Genomic DNA, 16,019 nt, shown 5'->3' on the forward strand with positions numbered 1-16,019 from the left:
GTAATTTCGAACAGTTTGTACCTAAAATACCTCCGAGAATATCCATTTGCCACAGTTTTTTGAACCTGTTTTCACTTCATTAGAGCGCTCTTTTTAGGACTGAAGAACTGCTACAGTGCAAACTGCTTGTCCAAAGCTGAGCCCTTGGGCCTCCCGGACTCCACTGTCCCACTGCTTTGGGCCAGGCTCCTTGGACCTGGGGACCCCCCGCCCCTGCTCCCCCAAGTGGTGAGCAGCAGGCATTTAACCTCAGCAAGGACCCAGCAATTTCCACCATCTCCTGTGCTACCGCCCCAGCCCTCTCCTCCTTCCGGCCTTTGCCTGTCACCTTATGGTGACCCTGCTCTGACCACCCTGTTTAAAAATGCAAATCCCGATCATACTCCTCATCTCACTTAATTTTTCTCCGCTCCTGACTGCCTGTCTCCCAGCTGGGAGGAAAGCCCCTCCTGGGCTGCTTTCTTTGGTTCACTGCTCTGTCACCAGCACCTGGAACAGTGCCTGGCACAGAAGGGCCTCGACTGTGTCGAACGGATGAGTGGATTGGTTACTGTAATCTGCTAATTCACCTGTTAAGTTTACATCTTGCAGACTGATCACTGGCTATTAAGTATGGGATGAACAAGTGTTTGATCCCTGGTCTCTCAGTTGACTGACAAAAGGCCTGATTTTTAGTTGTTTTTATTTTATTTAAAACAGCTCAACGTTCTAGTTTAATTTAGAGGGAGAAGCCTCTCTAAAAGACAAGGTCAAATCCAACAGGAACTTTATGCTTCACTGTGGCTCAATAACAGGTACCTGTTGTGGGTTGAGTTGTGTTCTCCCAAAAGATATGTGGAAGTCTTAATCACTGATATCTCAGTGTGACCCCATTTGGGAAAGGGGTTATTGCAGATGCAATTAGTTAAGATGAAGTCATGTTGTAGGGGTGGGGGTGGGGCAGGCCCTTACTTCAACAGACCTGGTGTCCTGACAAGAAAGGAGCTTGACAGAGACACGGGAAGAAGCCATGTGAAGGCCTAGGCAGAGGCTGGAGTGAGCCGCAAGCGGGGGGATGCCACAGCCCTGGGGGGCTGGAAGAGGCTGGAGAGTCCTCCCCTACAGGCTTCATAGGGAGCACGGCTCCCCTGACTCCTCTATTTCAGACTTCAAATCTCCAGAATCGTGAGAGTATCAGGTCTTGTTCTAGCCCCCCGTCTGTGGTACCTTGCTTTGGCAGGCCTGGGAACCCTTTGTGTTCCTGCACCCACAGAGGCAGATGGCCGGGGAAGGGGTGAGCCTCTTGTTAGAACAAGCCTGTAAACTAAAGGTTTCCAAAGGAAGGGAGGAGGGAGAGAGCTTATTTTCTTATGTGGTCATGACCCTGACTGAATGAGGAGAGGGGCCCTCAAGTGAGCACTCCACAAAACATCCTGGGTGGCCCTGGCTGCCTGCTGCCAAGTTCACAACCACCCCTCTGCCTTCAAGACACTCATCTCTTAGAGGACAGAGGCTCTGGCTTGAGACTGGAAAGGAAAAGTCAAGAGTCCCTGCAGGCTGCCAAATAACCAGCCATTAGAGCAAGCCTGCTCAGCGGCCATCCAAGTCAGCTGAGCTTGTGCGGGTGGGAGCTCTCAGTGGGGCTTGCAGAACAATAATCATTTCTATTCTGCAGACCAGCTGCCAGTACACTTACTGGAACTGGTGCAGTCCCTTGAATGGGGAGGGTGGTGAAGGGGTGAGTGGTGAGAGGCGCCTGTGTGTGGAATCCCAAACCTCCCTCTGTCACTGATGCCAGTGTGTGACAATGGCCAGTGGCCACTTCTTTAGCCTTGTTCTCTCTCCTGCCTTCCTGTCTACTCATGGTGTTCTCTCCACAGTACCCTCATTTATTAAATCCTGTCCATTCTTCAAGTCCTGACAACTACCATTAACCCCCTCTTTGCTAACAGCAGCCCAGACCCACCTGCCTACTCTCCGGTTTTCCAGGATGATCTAGACAGAGCACCTGTGCCACTGAATGTGGTCCACAACCCAGCAGCAATGGTATCACCCAGGATCTTGTTAGAAACAGACTCTTAGCCCTGGGTCAGAGCCCTCCAAGAGACTGATGTGAGCTCAGACTTGAGAACCACTCATCTACATCAGTCAGCCCAGCATCCAGCAATGATCTTTGATTTCATAGGTGTTTGTCTCCCCCTTCAACATGGGGACCCTGAGGCCAGGAACCGTGTTTGCCTGTCCCTCTGGCACTTGATGCAGGTCTAAGCATGGGTGACTGATGTCCTGGGTAACTGGTCAGGGTCTCCTCCTCCGGGTGTCCTCTTCAAGCCTGGGGGTAGGGAGGAAGGGCACATGCAGGGAAATTTCCCCTTGTTCCCCTGAGTCTCTCAAGGGTTTGAGTTTTTGTGGGGAGGGTTGGTGTTATGCTTCTTCTCTGCCACTGGAGACCAAATTGGTACCACGTAATTTTGCGTAACGGATAACATCGAGTTATCATGTCAGAGCCTGGCTTGATCCAGAATTCTGTCTCCAATAGTTTTATGTGCATTTCCTCCCTGGAAAAAGCTGTCTTCATTCAGGGTACATAAAGCAATGCAGGTTGACTTCCTTTTTCTGGATCAGTGAGTCCTTCATGCGGGCCGGTGGCAGTCCTAGCTCTTCCGGCCTACAGTATCAGTGAGAAGGATTTTCAGACACGACCAATGGACAGCCTCCTCAGGCTCCCTGCTCATGGGCTCTCGTAACACCGCTGTGTTCCAGCACCATCGATTCACACCTCAGCCAGCAGGCCCGGGCGGGGGGCAGAGTGCCCTTGCCTGAAGTGCCCCTCCTCCTGCTGGCTGCTAGCTTCCCGGCTTCTAGCCATAATCCCTTTTGAATTGCTTAAGAGGCATATAATTTAAATCAGACTCATAGGACACTTGAACAAGAAGGAACTGGAGAAATCATCTACTCCTTTGTTTTTCTTTGTTTATTTAAAAGGCTTCATGTTTTAGAATTTTGGGTTAATAACAGAGCTCACAGGAAGGGCGAGAGATTACAACGGATGTGTTCTACCCCCACGCAGGTGTAGTTTCCCTCATTACCGCATCACTCACCAGAATGGCACTTTTTTTTTTTTTTTTTTTTTTACCAAGGATGAAGCTACACTGACACATCATAATGATCCAAAGGGCATATTGCACGTGAGGGTTCACTCTAGTCTGTGGGTTTGGACAAACACACGATGACACGCACTCCCTGCTGTGGAATCATGCGGAGTAGTTCACTGCCCGAAAGATCCTTGGTGATCTGCCTCTTCCTCCCTCCTCCCCTCACAGATGCTCCTCATTTTAAGGCAGACAAATGAAGTTAAAGGTAAAGCAGCTGGGTTCACAACAGAACTGTGACTGGGCCTGGCCCCTCTGAGATCTCTGTTTAAGAACAGTGACTTCCAGTTAGCAAAGCACCTGTGTTTATTCTTATTTCCATTAATCCTGACACCAAATCTAGATCTGCTTCAAGATCCAATTCTTTGGTCCTCCGAATTCACCCTCCCAAATGGGAGGTCCGACCTGCGATGAACTGTGCAAAGGCCCAGCAAGCTAACGCAGAGAGTGTTGTGTATCTAGGCACAAAATCACACCCCCGGAGGAGAGAGGATGCCCCAAGGCATGGGTAAGTTGTGGCTGCAGGAAAGGAAGCTGGTATTTTGTGGGGGGTAGTGGAGGGCAGAGAAAGGACATGTGGACAGGATGGTGTTTCTACACACCTTAATGCTGCTTATAATTAACTTAAGAGTGGGGGAAGAAGAATGGTCAATTCACAGAAAAGCTGAGGTACAAAGGAAGGTAACCCACTGGGAGTAGGGTCAGGGACTAGAGAACCTTCCAGCAAGGCAAATTCCTACCATTTTCCATGTTTTCTCATTTATGTCGTATGGTATCCCTTCTAAATTGGCATTATTTCTATTTTACCAAAAGGGATCAGTCCTGACTTAAATTAGGTGGAGTCAGGGTTCACAGAGTCCCAGATTCTTGTTTTCCAAGCACCTAAGTTGCCTCGGGGGTGACCAACTTGTCCTAGTTTGCACAGGACTTTATTGGTTTGACACTGGAAGTCCAGCATCCTGGGAACCCCCCTGTCTGGGGTGCACCTAGCGCCTCCCTCTTTTAGACCCTGCAGGAACAGGCATTCTTGATGAGAGCCACGCTGCCACCCCAGGGCCTGAGTCAGGTCTGCTCTTGCTCAACTGCCCAGCACCTGGCACCTGGGCTGGCAGCTGGCTCCCTGGTTCTGTGGTGGAGGGACAGAGGGACAGCGGCTCCCATCACACCGAATTTTGCTGTGAGCTCTGGTCACCAGCAGGAGAGTGCTGGCGGGCTGGCTGGCTGGCTGGCTGGTTCTACTTTAGCTGGACTAAGAGGTTGATGCACAGGAAGACAAGCGACTCGGCCATTGCGGGAGCCAGTTCCTGCTGTTTCCACCTTGGGACAAAATTAGTGCAAATCAGCTCAAGTCAAAAGGGACTTTCAGGACACAAGTTACATGGGATCCAAGAATAAGCTGCATGAGCAGCTTGGGGTGGGAGGGAGAGTGGGAACGGGCTCCTTCCTGCCGGCTCCCCAGTCCAGTCCCATGGGGGTCTCGAGGCACCCAGTAGGGAGCACTGGGGTCTGAAGCACTTGGTGACCAAACAGGCACATTTTGAGGGATGGTGGGCTGCTTCGGTGTGGATAATCTAGCTGAGAGAGAGTGGAATGCTTTTCTAATAACAGAGCCTTAGAATTAGGGCAACTTTTCTACCCACCACTGCACTGCCACATGGGAGCAGGTGGGGAGGACAGGGGTTTCTGCTGTCACCCAGGGAAGACTTAGGATAAGGAGGAAATAGGAAGCACAGACTCTAAATACAGGCTATTCCCAGGAGAGCGGGAGAAGGTTGGAAGCGGCCCAGCCAGTCAGCTTGGTTCTTCGTCCCAGTAGTCAGGGCAGCCCCTCCACAGCGTGGGACGGGAGGGTGGCCGTGGTAGGTGGGGGAGGGATGTCGGGTGGTCGTCCCTGCTGCCAGAGCTCTGCCCACGTGGGGGGAGGAATCCGGAGTAGGAGGAGGAAGGCTTCTCCCTCCCAACGGGCCAGCTGCATCAGCCTTGGTCCACGGCGACCACCCACACCACGAGCAGGGCCTGTTACACCTGCTGCTCCTCCCGCTTAGAGAGCCCTTCCCCTTTCCAGAGACTTCCAGTTGCTGCTTCCTTGCTGAAGCCTTTCTCACTGTCCTCAGAGCTTTCCTCCCTTTCCTGGGTACCTGTGCCCGTCAGGTTATGCCCACCATGTAGGGCCTTTTTAAGGCAGTTCAGCGCTCGTCAGTGATTACATGGAGATCCTATTTTTGGGGGCTCCTTTAAGGATCTCCTTTATGTAAACCAGTACTTGCACTTAAACTGTCTTCTTCCCTTTCTTTCATGCTCTTGGGGTTTCTGAAATCCCGATAATGAACTGGAGGCCTGAAGCCTTCATGGGGAGAGGCCAGTTCTTAAAACCGTTATGGCCCAGCAGGGTCCTGGCCTCAGGAGGGGCTTCTGCACCCAGGGCTCTCTGTCACCAAGGCCAGGCCACACCCAGCCCCACTGCGGCCCTGACGGCTAACCAACCTGTGATGCCCCGCGAGGTTAATAAGAGGGCCCACCCATTTTTATGGGGAGAAACATTGCTCTTGTGAGCCAGCTAATGGGCCTGGAGGGAGAGCACAGGCTCTGTCCATTACAGCATGATCTGGAATGGAGGTGAGCCCCATAACTGGGCTGGAGGGAAACATCTCACCACCCTCCTCAGAGAATGCTTCAGGACCTGGCCAGGAAGGCCCCCAGCAACAGACCTGCAGCTGAGCCATTAGATCACACGGGGAGGAAGAAAGAACTGTTCCAAAGATCATCTTCAGAGCTAGCTTGTGTTCTGTGAAGAGCTGAGTTAAATATTGACCCCCGGGGGTGAAGATGTTCGCATGAGCATCACTGGAAAACACTCAGGTGGAGAAGTGAGGCCACTGGGCTTGCCAAGAAGGGCGGGATAGGACCTGACCGTGTGCGCACAGGCAGAGCCGGTGCCGGCTGACAGCGCTGCGGAGAGCGCTCCTGGAGAGCGCCGTTTCTGGCGGTTTCCTCCTCGGCCACAGGACTCTAGGATGCTTAACTGTCCTCGTCCCTACATTTCTTTCTTGCAAATAGGAAACCAGACCACACGACTGACATCACTCATCTCATTTTATAAAATGAATGCAAAGGCGACAAGCTTGCAGAGTCTCTGCTGTGCACAGGGATAATCCTCTTGTTTAGGGAAGGAGGCAAGATTGCTGAAATAGGACACTATTGACAGGACAGAGGGCTGATGTGGGCTTGGTTAGATGCACTTACTACGTTTGAAACCAGTTGTCATTCATGGATTGACTTGCAGGTCATCCTGGATAATGCCTGCGTGGGGCCACCACTGTGACGAGGAGGCCGCCGGACAGCCAGGACCACAGCCAGGACCTTTGGGTGAGGTGCTCTGAGGAGGAAGAGGGCAGGGTCTTTGAGTTGGTGGGTGGGATCTTAAGTGACATGCTTTCTAAAGTCTCCCCCTCAGATCTTCACCTTCCGGCTGGCAGGCACATAACCCCGGAGTCACTGAGCTCAGGCCAGATGGTCAAGTGTATTTTCCTGGCCTGAGTTCAAGGCGGCTGTGGGGTTGCAGTGTCACTGAGGCAGGAAGACTGAGATTTCTGGGCTCATGTGGACTTTCTTCCAGGACTTCCTTCTTCTAGAAGGATAACCAGACATGTTAAATGTCTCATAAATTGCCTGAAAATTAGCATAGCCAGACACTAGACAAGCTTGATGGGTGAGAGCCAGGTGCTTTTGGCCAAGAGGCCTGTCACGCTCACCCAGATCTGCATGCAAAGCCTTTTCAGGCAGGAGCTCCTCCGGCCTAGAGAACAGATGGGCCCGGCCAAGATGCAGACTTGCACAGAGTGTTGTTCGAGCATTCTGCAGAAAGGCCACTTCACGGTCCAGTCAGGGCTTGAGGCAGCTCTCAGGAGGCTGTGTTCATTTGAAATGACAGAGGGGCGGGTGGGCATGTCAGTGTCACTACTGTACCACGTGGTGAGGGTTGGTGCTCACCTCCTCTGCTCTCCTCAGGAGAGTGTCCGCCTGGGCGACACCCATTAGGGTCCCAGGGCAGGCTAACTCAGGACGGGCTGTGTAGACACACCTGAGAACAGCAGTGGTGTAGGAATGGTGGACTCCCTAACAGTAAGCCTGCATATGGGATGCTTATCAACACTTCTAAAGTCTTCACTAACCTTAATGAGGCTCAAGTCCCTATTTTGCAGGAGGAGGGGGTGAGGTTCAAAGGGGTGAGATGACTAGTCCAGGTTACACAGCCAGCAACTGGCTAAGCAGAGGATCACTAGCGGTCCAACTGAATGCCAGCTGCCTCCCACCAGGCTTCACCTGAGTTACTAGTTACCATTTGTCAGACTTGCCCTCTGGGCATTGATGCCAAGTCGCCAAGTACTATGTATAAGCCAGATCCCTCCCAAAAGACCTAGGAGTCCATATAACTGGGGTCTAGATTCCTGTTTGGCCCTTTTTGTTTCTCTGAGAGCTCATCTCTTTGGGTCCAGATGCCACCAACTTCTTGAGGAATGAGGGGTCCAGTAGAAGTGTACCTCCACAGGCTGCTGTCTTTTCTGTGGCTGCCAGGCAGCATTTGGAGACAAACAAGGTGTGAGGCATCCTAGAGAAACCTTGCATTCGTCAGCATCTGCCTTCAGTTTGCTCTGGCTCTTGCATGCACGCCAGGAAGCTTGCACAGGGTTGCAGGGGTCTGCTAGGAACTCGGGGAAGGTCCTGGCTGAGAAACTGCATTGAAGGGATGAAAGACTTCGGTAGGCTCAGGTCACACTAAGATCCACCACTTTAGGGATTCTGCTCTGACACATGAGACGTCCTTTCAGAATCTTGGGGTGTTACATCCTATGGGATTGGAGTTCTGGTCTGCCTCCTCAACTTCTAACTGAGGGCACTTGTCCACTTACAATGATGTTTTGCTGGGGACTGCTGTCAAATTTTGGGGACACTGACACTCAACACTAGTCCAGGAGTAATTCTGCTGTGACACATACAAGGGTCATCAGTTCCACCTCAAAGAATGCTAACTCTGATGGCTGACTCATGCTGGTTACTTCCCATCATGGAACACAGTGAAGGACTTATCTTAGGAAGGGAAGCATTTCATGTATTCATGGAGAACTTTCTTCTGCCTTCCCTCCTGCAAAATGCCTTTACCACTGGCTACCCTTATCTGCATCTCCAGTGCCTGTCTGCCCCTCCTAGGCCCTCTGAATGAGAGTGCCAAGCCTTGGGTAGCTGATGGAAACACTCAAGGGGAGTTCTCTCTCAGTCACCCAGCCACCAGTGACCTCCGATCTGGGACTGCAACACCACCGAGCCATCTCCTAGTGGCAGAATAGCTTTCTTCCCTGGCCTGTCCCCATGCCTGCCCACGCGGGTTCGTGTTCCTTAACTGAGTAGTAGCAGAATAGCATTGGCCTTGGAGAAGAGTGGGAGCAAGAGCAGGTTCTTTGGTCTGTGGAATCCCAGAGCAAAAGAAGACTCAAGGCAACTGGACCAGAAAGATGAGGGATCCACCAGGGTCTCCAGTTCGGAATGACAAAGACGGCCGAGTTGGGGTTTGGGCCCAGCACAGTCAGCCTTCTGCCACGATTCATTCTGCTGGTCTTCTCTGCTCATTGCTGGACTGTATGCTTGATGGACCATGGTCTAGTTGTGTGATCATTTGTTTGTAACAACATCACTTAGTCTTTTAAAGAAGATGATTGCAATTTATATTATTCCTCCAAGATGAATAAGTATCTGATGAAGCAATAAGATAATATATAGCTGAAAAGGGGGAATAACCCCAGCCATGGAATCTGGGGCATTCTGACATGTTGAGGCCCTTCCCAAACTCCTTCAGTGTTCCTTCCCAGTCAGGTGGGAGTCCCTGCAGGTGCGGGTGGGGATGACGGTGAGGCTAAGCTCAGGGGTACCTTCATTCAGAGAGCAGCCTCCTTGCCTCTCTCTCATGGCTGTGGGCCAGCCCTTCACAGCAAGGTGTCCTTCGCATGGATGATTTCATTTTATACACCATCATCACCTTCAAGCTAAACAAGCCAAGGTTACAGTGTCTGAGAGCAAGAACACCACGTAGGCTGTGCTGTGAGCTGGACGGAGAGGTGGTCTCTTTACCTTACTGACCCTCATGGAGGGACCACAGCTGGTGATATTAAACTGAGGCTTGGTTCCCGCTGGACTCTCCCGATTCACAAGCATGGCCCTTCAGTGTGGCCTTGTTCATGGCAGTGGAGGGCTCAGTGGCCGTCGTGGTGGCGATGGCCACAGTCCCACAGGGGAAGCACGCAGGAACACTACCACAGCCCTCCCAGCCGTCCCTGCTCCCTGCCTCACTCTGACCAAGGCCTGTCCCCCACCTCACCTGGGAGTCTGTGGACCCCCACTGTGCTGCTCTGAGAGAGGGTGGGCTCCCTGCCTCAGGTCTGGCTTGTCACAAGTGACCTCAGGCATGCTGAATGACCTCACATTCTCAGGCCCTTGAGTAGGAAGTGAGCAAATCTTGGGATTTTTCTCATTTTCACATACATGTTTGGAATTGAATTCCAATGCTACAGAGGCAAAGATCCTGGCCCTGCCTTCAAGGAAATCCGTTTAGAAGGGAAAATAGGACAATTATTAGAGCAATAATTAATTCAAGGTCGAATATGGTTATGACTCTGTGATTCCGAGACTTTGAAGGAAGGAGAGTTGGGGGAGAGAGAACTAGAAAGATTTCATAAAAAAGGCAGAATTTGACATGGGCTTCAAGTTTAGAAAGGAAAATAGGACAAACAATTATTAAATCATAGAGGAAGAGATGGGGATGATTTTCCGAAAGAAGGTACAGATGTGGTAGGAAGTGCATTTGAGCTGTGACAGTCTAGTTCACCTTCCCCAGGTGGGAAGAGAGGCCGTGAGTCGGGAAACAGCTTCCACCAAGGCAGATGCTCATGGCTTCTCCACTCAGGATGGAAGCAGAGGCTGTGGCTCTGGAGGAGAGCCGGCAGTGGGCCTGAGGACAGAGCTCCCAGCACACAGACGATCAGCTGTGAGGAGCTCCTTTTGTGCAGTTCCGGTGGGAACCCAGAGGGCCTCAGAGCTGCTGTTTAGACAGAGCCAGCATAACTCGCCAGGCCTTGAGACCCGTCACCAGTCCAGGACTCGGGCCTCATTTGGCATGCTTACCAACATCCTCGAGGGTGCATTCTCCTTCTGCAGGGTGGGAGGAGAGCTCCCTGTCTGGGCCCACACTCGGCGTATATCTCACGTGAAGGACATGGGGGTTGCGTCCCTGTTTCCATGCCAGGAGACAGCACAGGGACAGTGTGCAAGTGATGGGCAGCTCAGCAAAGCTGAGCAAGAGGCTGCCTGAATTTAAGCTGCTGCTCTTTGGTGGCAACCCTACCTGCTTCCCCTTCACATCTGCTCAGGTTGGACAGCAGTGGGGAGCAGACCGCTGTCTGATGGGGGCCTGAGACCTTTATCGACAGAGTATGTCAACTCTGGTCATCCATTCAAGTGGCCACTGGTCTTTCCTTCAGGGCTTTCAAACTCCCCTCCTACCTGCCAGGTTAGCTCACTAGGCACGGCAGGCTCACCCAGTACTACGTCGGGGTGAGGGGTGCTCTGCCTAAGAAGTGAGCTACCTACCTGGAAGCTACCTGCTTGGGGAAGGGGGGTTCTGTCCCAACTGCTGGGTCCTTCCCTGGGCTCCAGCCAGCTTACCTCTTTAACCACATTTGGGTCATCAAAACCTTGTGTTCCACCTGGGAGGGGACTTTCCCAAATCTTACACCTGTGCTCTCCTACTTCTGAAATGGGCCAGGACACAGTTCTAAACCCTGTTTTCACCAGCTGGACATCAGGAAGAGAGCTCCAAATGTGATGTTGAAAAGTATCATCTCTGGAATTGTATCTGTTGGGAAGTTCTCATCTACTACAGGTCTGTGGTTTATTGGCAGCTTCCCACCCACTAACCTCCCTTAACTGAGTCCTCGGGGCTCTGAGTTAGGTTGAAACCTAGAGAAGATGATAGATAAGTTGTCTGAGACTAGACAAACTTCCAGTAGTTAAGCTCAAATGACTTTATGCTGAAGAATTTGACCTATTTGTCCCCCGTGTGACATGGGTAAGTTTGGTTAGAATTGGTCATAATGATAAGTACAGACCTAAGACGTTTGACCACACTTAGGGTGAGGCATCCGGTACATGCTGGCGTACCTTCGATCTGTGGGCCAGTATTCCTCCAGCTAGGAGGGAGCCTGAGGACTCCCAGTTAGAGCTCATCATCTCGTCTTTCGAATGGAAGGGCCATGAGTCAGCGGCCTGGCCTGCCATGTTGGAGATCTGACATCAGTGAAGCCATTTCTGCTAGAGATCTCTTCCCACATCTGGCCTTGAAACAGTAACATACTAGTGGAATTAGATGACTAATTCTATGCAAGTTCAGCTTTCCTTAACCTTCCAGAAGAATCTTGAGGGGCCTTAGACCTGGGTTCTTGTGTACTATTGGGTTACTGTGACAGGTGTGTTCACTCAGGCTGTGTTCACCTCCATGCAGTTCCCTTCAGAGAAACTCTCCCTTGGGGCCACGTGAAATAGAACAGAACATGGTATGGCTGTAGGTGGCCTCCTCACCAGGTTCCATGTGCCTGGACACCTTTATGCTCACACCAAGGGATGACCATTTACTGGCCGGCAAGAAGGTCAAGAGCACGTAAGTTTCAGGGAAGATTTGGCGAGAGATGATCAGAGTGGTCTGGCCAAGTCCCACATGCCATGGTGGGGCTGAGGCGCTAGTCTCTTGCTGGTAGATAGACAGGTGAAGGTGTGCAGGAAAAGAGCGGTCAGGTAGAATAGAGCAGGTAGAGAAGCATAGAAGAGGTTGAAGATTTTGAGATCTGATTCTAATTTCACTTGTCTTGTTTAAGAATGCCTGGCAGCTCCCTTTATCCTCAAATCCCCAAACCCCATGTCTAGGCCACACTGGGGCTCCCCATCTGGCTTCCCACCACGCGTAGACTGTGGCCACCCGAGGCTCCTTCCCTGATGGCACTCCCCTGGAACATCGCCCATCCACCCTAGCCTTCACCAGAGCACAAGGCTCCTGTGGGCTGCCTCATCTAAGCTCCTGCAGCGCCTGGCCTCCCGCCATCCGCCGGGCTTCTCCCAGCTGTGTGAGTCACAGCTATTCTAAGTGGCACCTGGCTTTACGTGGAGCCCCTGCAGAGCTGTTCTGCTCATTGAGGCTTTGCAGGTCAGCCCTGCAGGGCATAGATGGAACCATGGTCTCTGCTCTTAAAACACGAGGGGCCTTTGCAGCCAGACAAACAGCTTGTGTTAAGTTGAGGCAGATCTTATCCAGGAGGGAATGATGGACTCCCCCAACAGCCTCAGCTCTGAGGGCAGGGCCTGGATGTTCTTCCTCACTGTTACATGGTATTTCGATGGCTATTTGTGTTTGGGACTTGGACTCCTGTTTCTTGGGGCAGTTAAATGAGGGCCCCGCAGCGGCCTCCTTACCCGGTGGACCATGTGACAGCCCAGCACAGAGCCCCAGCACACAGGATGTCCTGGGATATCTTCAGACAGCACACAGTCCCTGCCAGCTGGGCCTCCAGTGGGCGGCGTCTGCAACCAGATGAGTAAGGTTACCCGTCTGGGGAGAGGGGTGAGGTGGGCACGGCAGCCTTCAAGCATCCCTGGCACCAGGGTCAGTGAGTGATCACAAAGCTCGGGGCTGATCCCTGGGGAGCAGGCTTCCTCTGGGTGGGTGGAAGGGCAGGTACAGGTGGGGGAACAGCCAGTGCCCACTGGAAGGCTGGCTGTGGGGGTCCCCCGTTCACTGTCCCCCCTTCCTCCAGCCAGGCCAGGGTTGCCCGATTGGTCACAATGGCCTTGATCTCCGCTGGGGTGGCGGACAGGGGGTGCCCTGGGGACACGGGTCTGTAAGACCCCACAAGAGCCCTTTCCCTCTCACCCACAGGTTTTTTGGGGGAAGTCTTTGCTTTTCAGGAAGCTCTGGGGCCGCCTCTGGCCAGCCAGCTGCTCTCCCCCCAGTCGGGAGAAGACCCGAGGGCGCGCCGGGGAGAACAGGCGGGCCGCTCCCTGCTACCCCGGGGAGCCCCGCTTCCAACGGGGACTTGCATCCTTCCTTCACCGCCCTGGGCAGCAGGAGGTGGTGGGGCGGCCCCGCTCCGCGAGCCTGCACGAAGCGGCGGGGGAGAGGAAGGCCCGGGGAGCCGGAGCGGGGCTTTAACCCACCCGGGGGGCACGGCCACCCAGGCGGGCTAGGGGCTTTAACAGCGGCGCCCCGTCCCGGCGAGAAGCTGGGCCAGCTACGAAATCTCAGCGCCACCGGAGCGGCGGGGCCGCAAGGGGGGATCACGGCCGGGTGGCCCGAGGGGTCTGGCTGCTCCCCGCGCCGCCCGCCGCCCCGCCGCCCGCAGCTCGCCGCGCCCGGCCGCGGCCCGCGGGGTGCGGCTGTTCCGCCGCTCGGCGACTCCGCTCCCGAGGCAGGCCGCGCGCCGGGAGCGGGGACGGAGACTGGGGCGGCCTAGCCATTCTTACCTCTAGGGACCTAAGCCCTAGGGTCTTCCGTGCATCCTCATCAGGACCTGGACATCCTGGAAGTACAGGGAAGAAATGGATGCCGGAACTCACGGTGCTGGGACCCTTCAAGGCTCTGCCCCAGCAGGAGTTCACAGGTCTGAGGCCGATGGTGTCCTAGCAGTTCTTCGATCTACCTCTTAAAGAGAAAAAAACTACCGATTCAGCTAACTTATCTATTATCGATTTATCCATCCATCCTAAAGTGTGATTTAAATATAAAATACTTTAAAAATGCACAGGTTTGACCTAACTATAAAGCAAATTATAAAAAATCATGTTCTTAGTCACCTGCAATAAGACACCGCTTGCATCCCGGAAGCCTCTCCTCCTTCCTCCCCAGTGATCCTGATTTATTCACTCCACCTTACGTGTTTTTCTAGCACATTAGCAAATGTTCGTTGCTACAGAGCGTCCATGAAAAACATCCCTTTCTCCTGAGTGTGTAGATGTTTGCAGTGTTTAGATGTTATGAATATTACTAAGACAAACATGGGTGATTTCCTTAGGATGAATTCCCAGCACTGGAATTTTCAGCCAAGGGACACCTTTATTTTCAAGGTTCTTAGAATATGTTCCCACGTTTTTCATTTATCCCCCCCAAGAACTCTGCCAGCTTACATATCCATTGTCAGTTCAGGTCAGTGTCTGCCATGAGCCCGTTGATGGGAAGAAATGGCCGCATGTAAGCCCCAGTTTCATTACATCCTTGCTGACACTGAGTTTTGAGTTTTCTTAGACTAAACAAATCTAAGGCTTGTCTTAGTTTGCATCTCTCTGACGTTAGGAGGGCAGAACATTCATGCGTATCTGCTTACTAACTGGAGCGTCTCCCAATTGTATGCAAAACCTGTCCATTTACCTTTTGGAATGTTGATGCTTTTCTTACCTCCCTGGATGTATTCTATATGCAGTAGAAATAGTTGCCTTTTGATATTTTTTCCCAGAGACTTAGAATTGAGTGAGACCTAGGGTTCATTTGGTCCAACTGAACTCTCAAGAGGTATGCCCATGACCTGTGACCTCAGAACCTGTGACCGTGACCTCATCTGGAAAAGAATCTCTGCAGCTGTGACTAAGTTAAAGATCTTGAGATGAAGCAATCATCCCTAGATGGACCCTAAATCCAATGACGAGGATCCTTGTGAGAGAAAAGCAAGGGAGATCTGAGACAGAGAAGAGAAGGCCTCCTGCAGAGGGAGGTGGACTGAGTGAAGCAGACACACGCCAGAGAACGGTGGGAGCCACAGAGGCGGGAGAGGCGATGAAGGATTCTCCCCTAGAGCCCTTGGAGGGAGTGTGGTCCTACCAACACCTTGATTTCAGATTTCTGGCCTCCAGAAGCCCGAGAGAATAAATTTCTGTTGAATTAAGTCACCAAGTTTGCAGTGCTTTATTACAGCTGTAATACATTGCTTTATCATTATGTCTTAAATTGTGCATTTTTGAATGTATTTTTATACTTAAATCACACTTTAGGGTGGATGGATAGATAGATAATAGATTAGATAGCAAAATAAGTAAATTTTCTCTTTAAGAGGTTGATCCAAGAGCTGTTAGGACACCACCTGCATCAGATGAGAAGGACCTGAGGGCTGACAGGGCTTGCTGAGGGTCAGGCCTCTTATCCCAGGCTAGACACTGGGTGGAATGTTTGCCCTTGGTGCCCCTATGGCATGTGACCTGGACTTCCTAGGAAAACTTCTTAAAATTGTAGGAGGTGGCATTGACATTATCTCACACGTTAGCTCAGAACTGAGTGTGCAAGGACCTGAGCTCCAGTTCAGGCTCTGCGGCTTGCTGACCCTGTGGCCTGGACAAGCTCCTCTTCTGTATGGCCTCTGAATCGCCGAGAGTGGCAGCTGGGTGGTGTTTCCTCTGGGGTGCCTTGAGTCTACGAGCTGTGCAGACCGGCTTTACTGCACTGATTCTTTACAAGTGTGGACACTCTAGTGCCGTGGCTACTTGCTCAGAAGTTGTGCCATAATTTTCTCCTTATTCTATGGATATGTCTCTTGATGCTGAGTGTTACTCATACCCACGGACTACCAGGAGTATTCGGGACACACAACCAGCCTGCAAATGTATGAAGCCCAAAAGACACTGAGTTCTTGGGCAGGGCAAGAAGAAAAGACATGGATTTCTAACAGGTGTGTCCCTGGGTGTGATCTCATCTGAGGGTTACACGGAGGATCTGGAGCTTCATCGTCCACTTTGGTAGAGGGTCCCAGGTGGCTACTGAACACTGGAAATATCACTACTGCTGCTGAGGAACTGAGTTTTCACCTTTAT

The sequence above is a fragment of the Manis javanica genome, chromosome 1 (genome assembly GCF_040802235.1).
Source record: "Manis javanica isolate MJ-LG chromosome 1, MJ_LKY, whole genome shotgun sequence".
NCBI classification, from domain to species: Eukaryota; Metazoa; Chordata; class Mammalia; order Pholidota; family Manidae; genus Manis; species Manis javanica.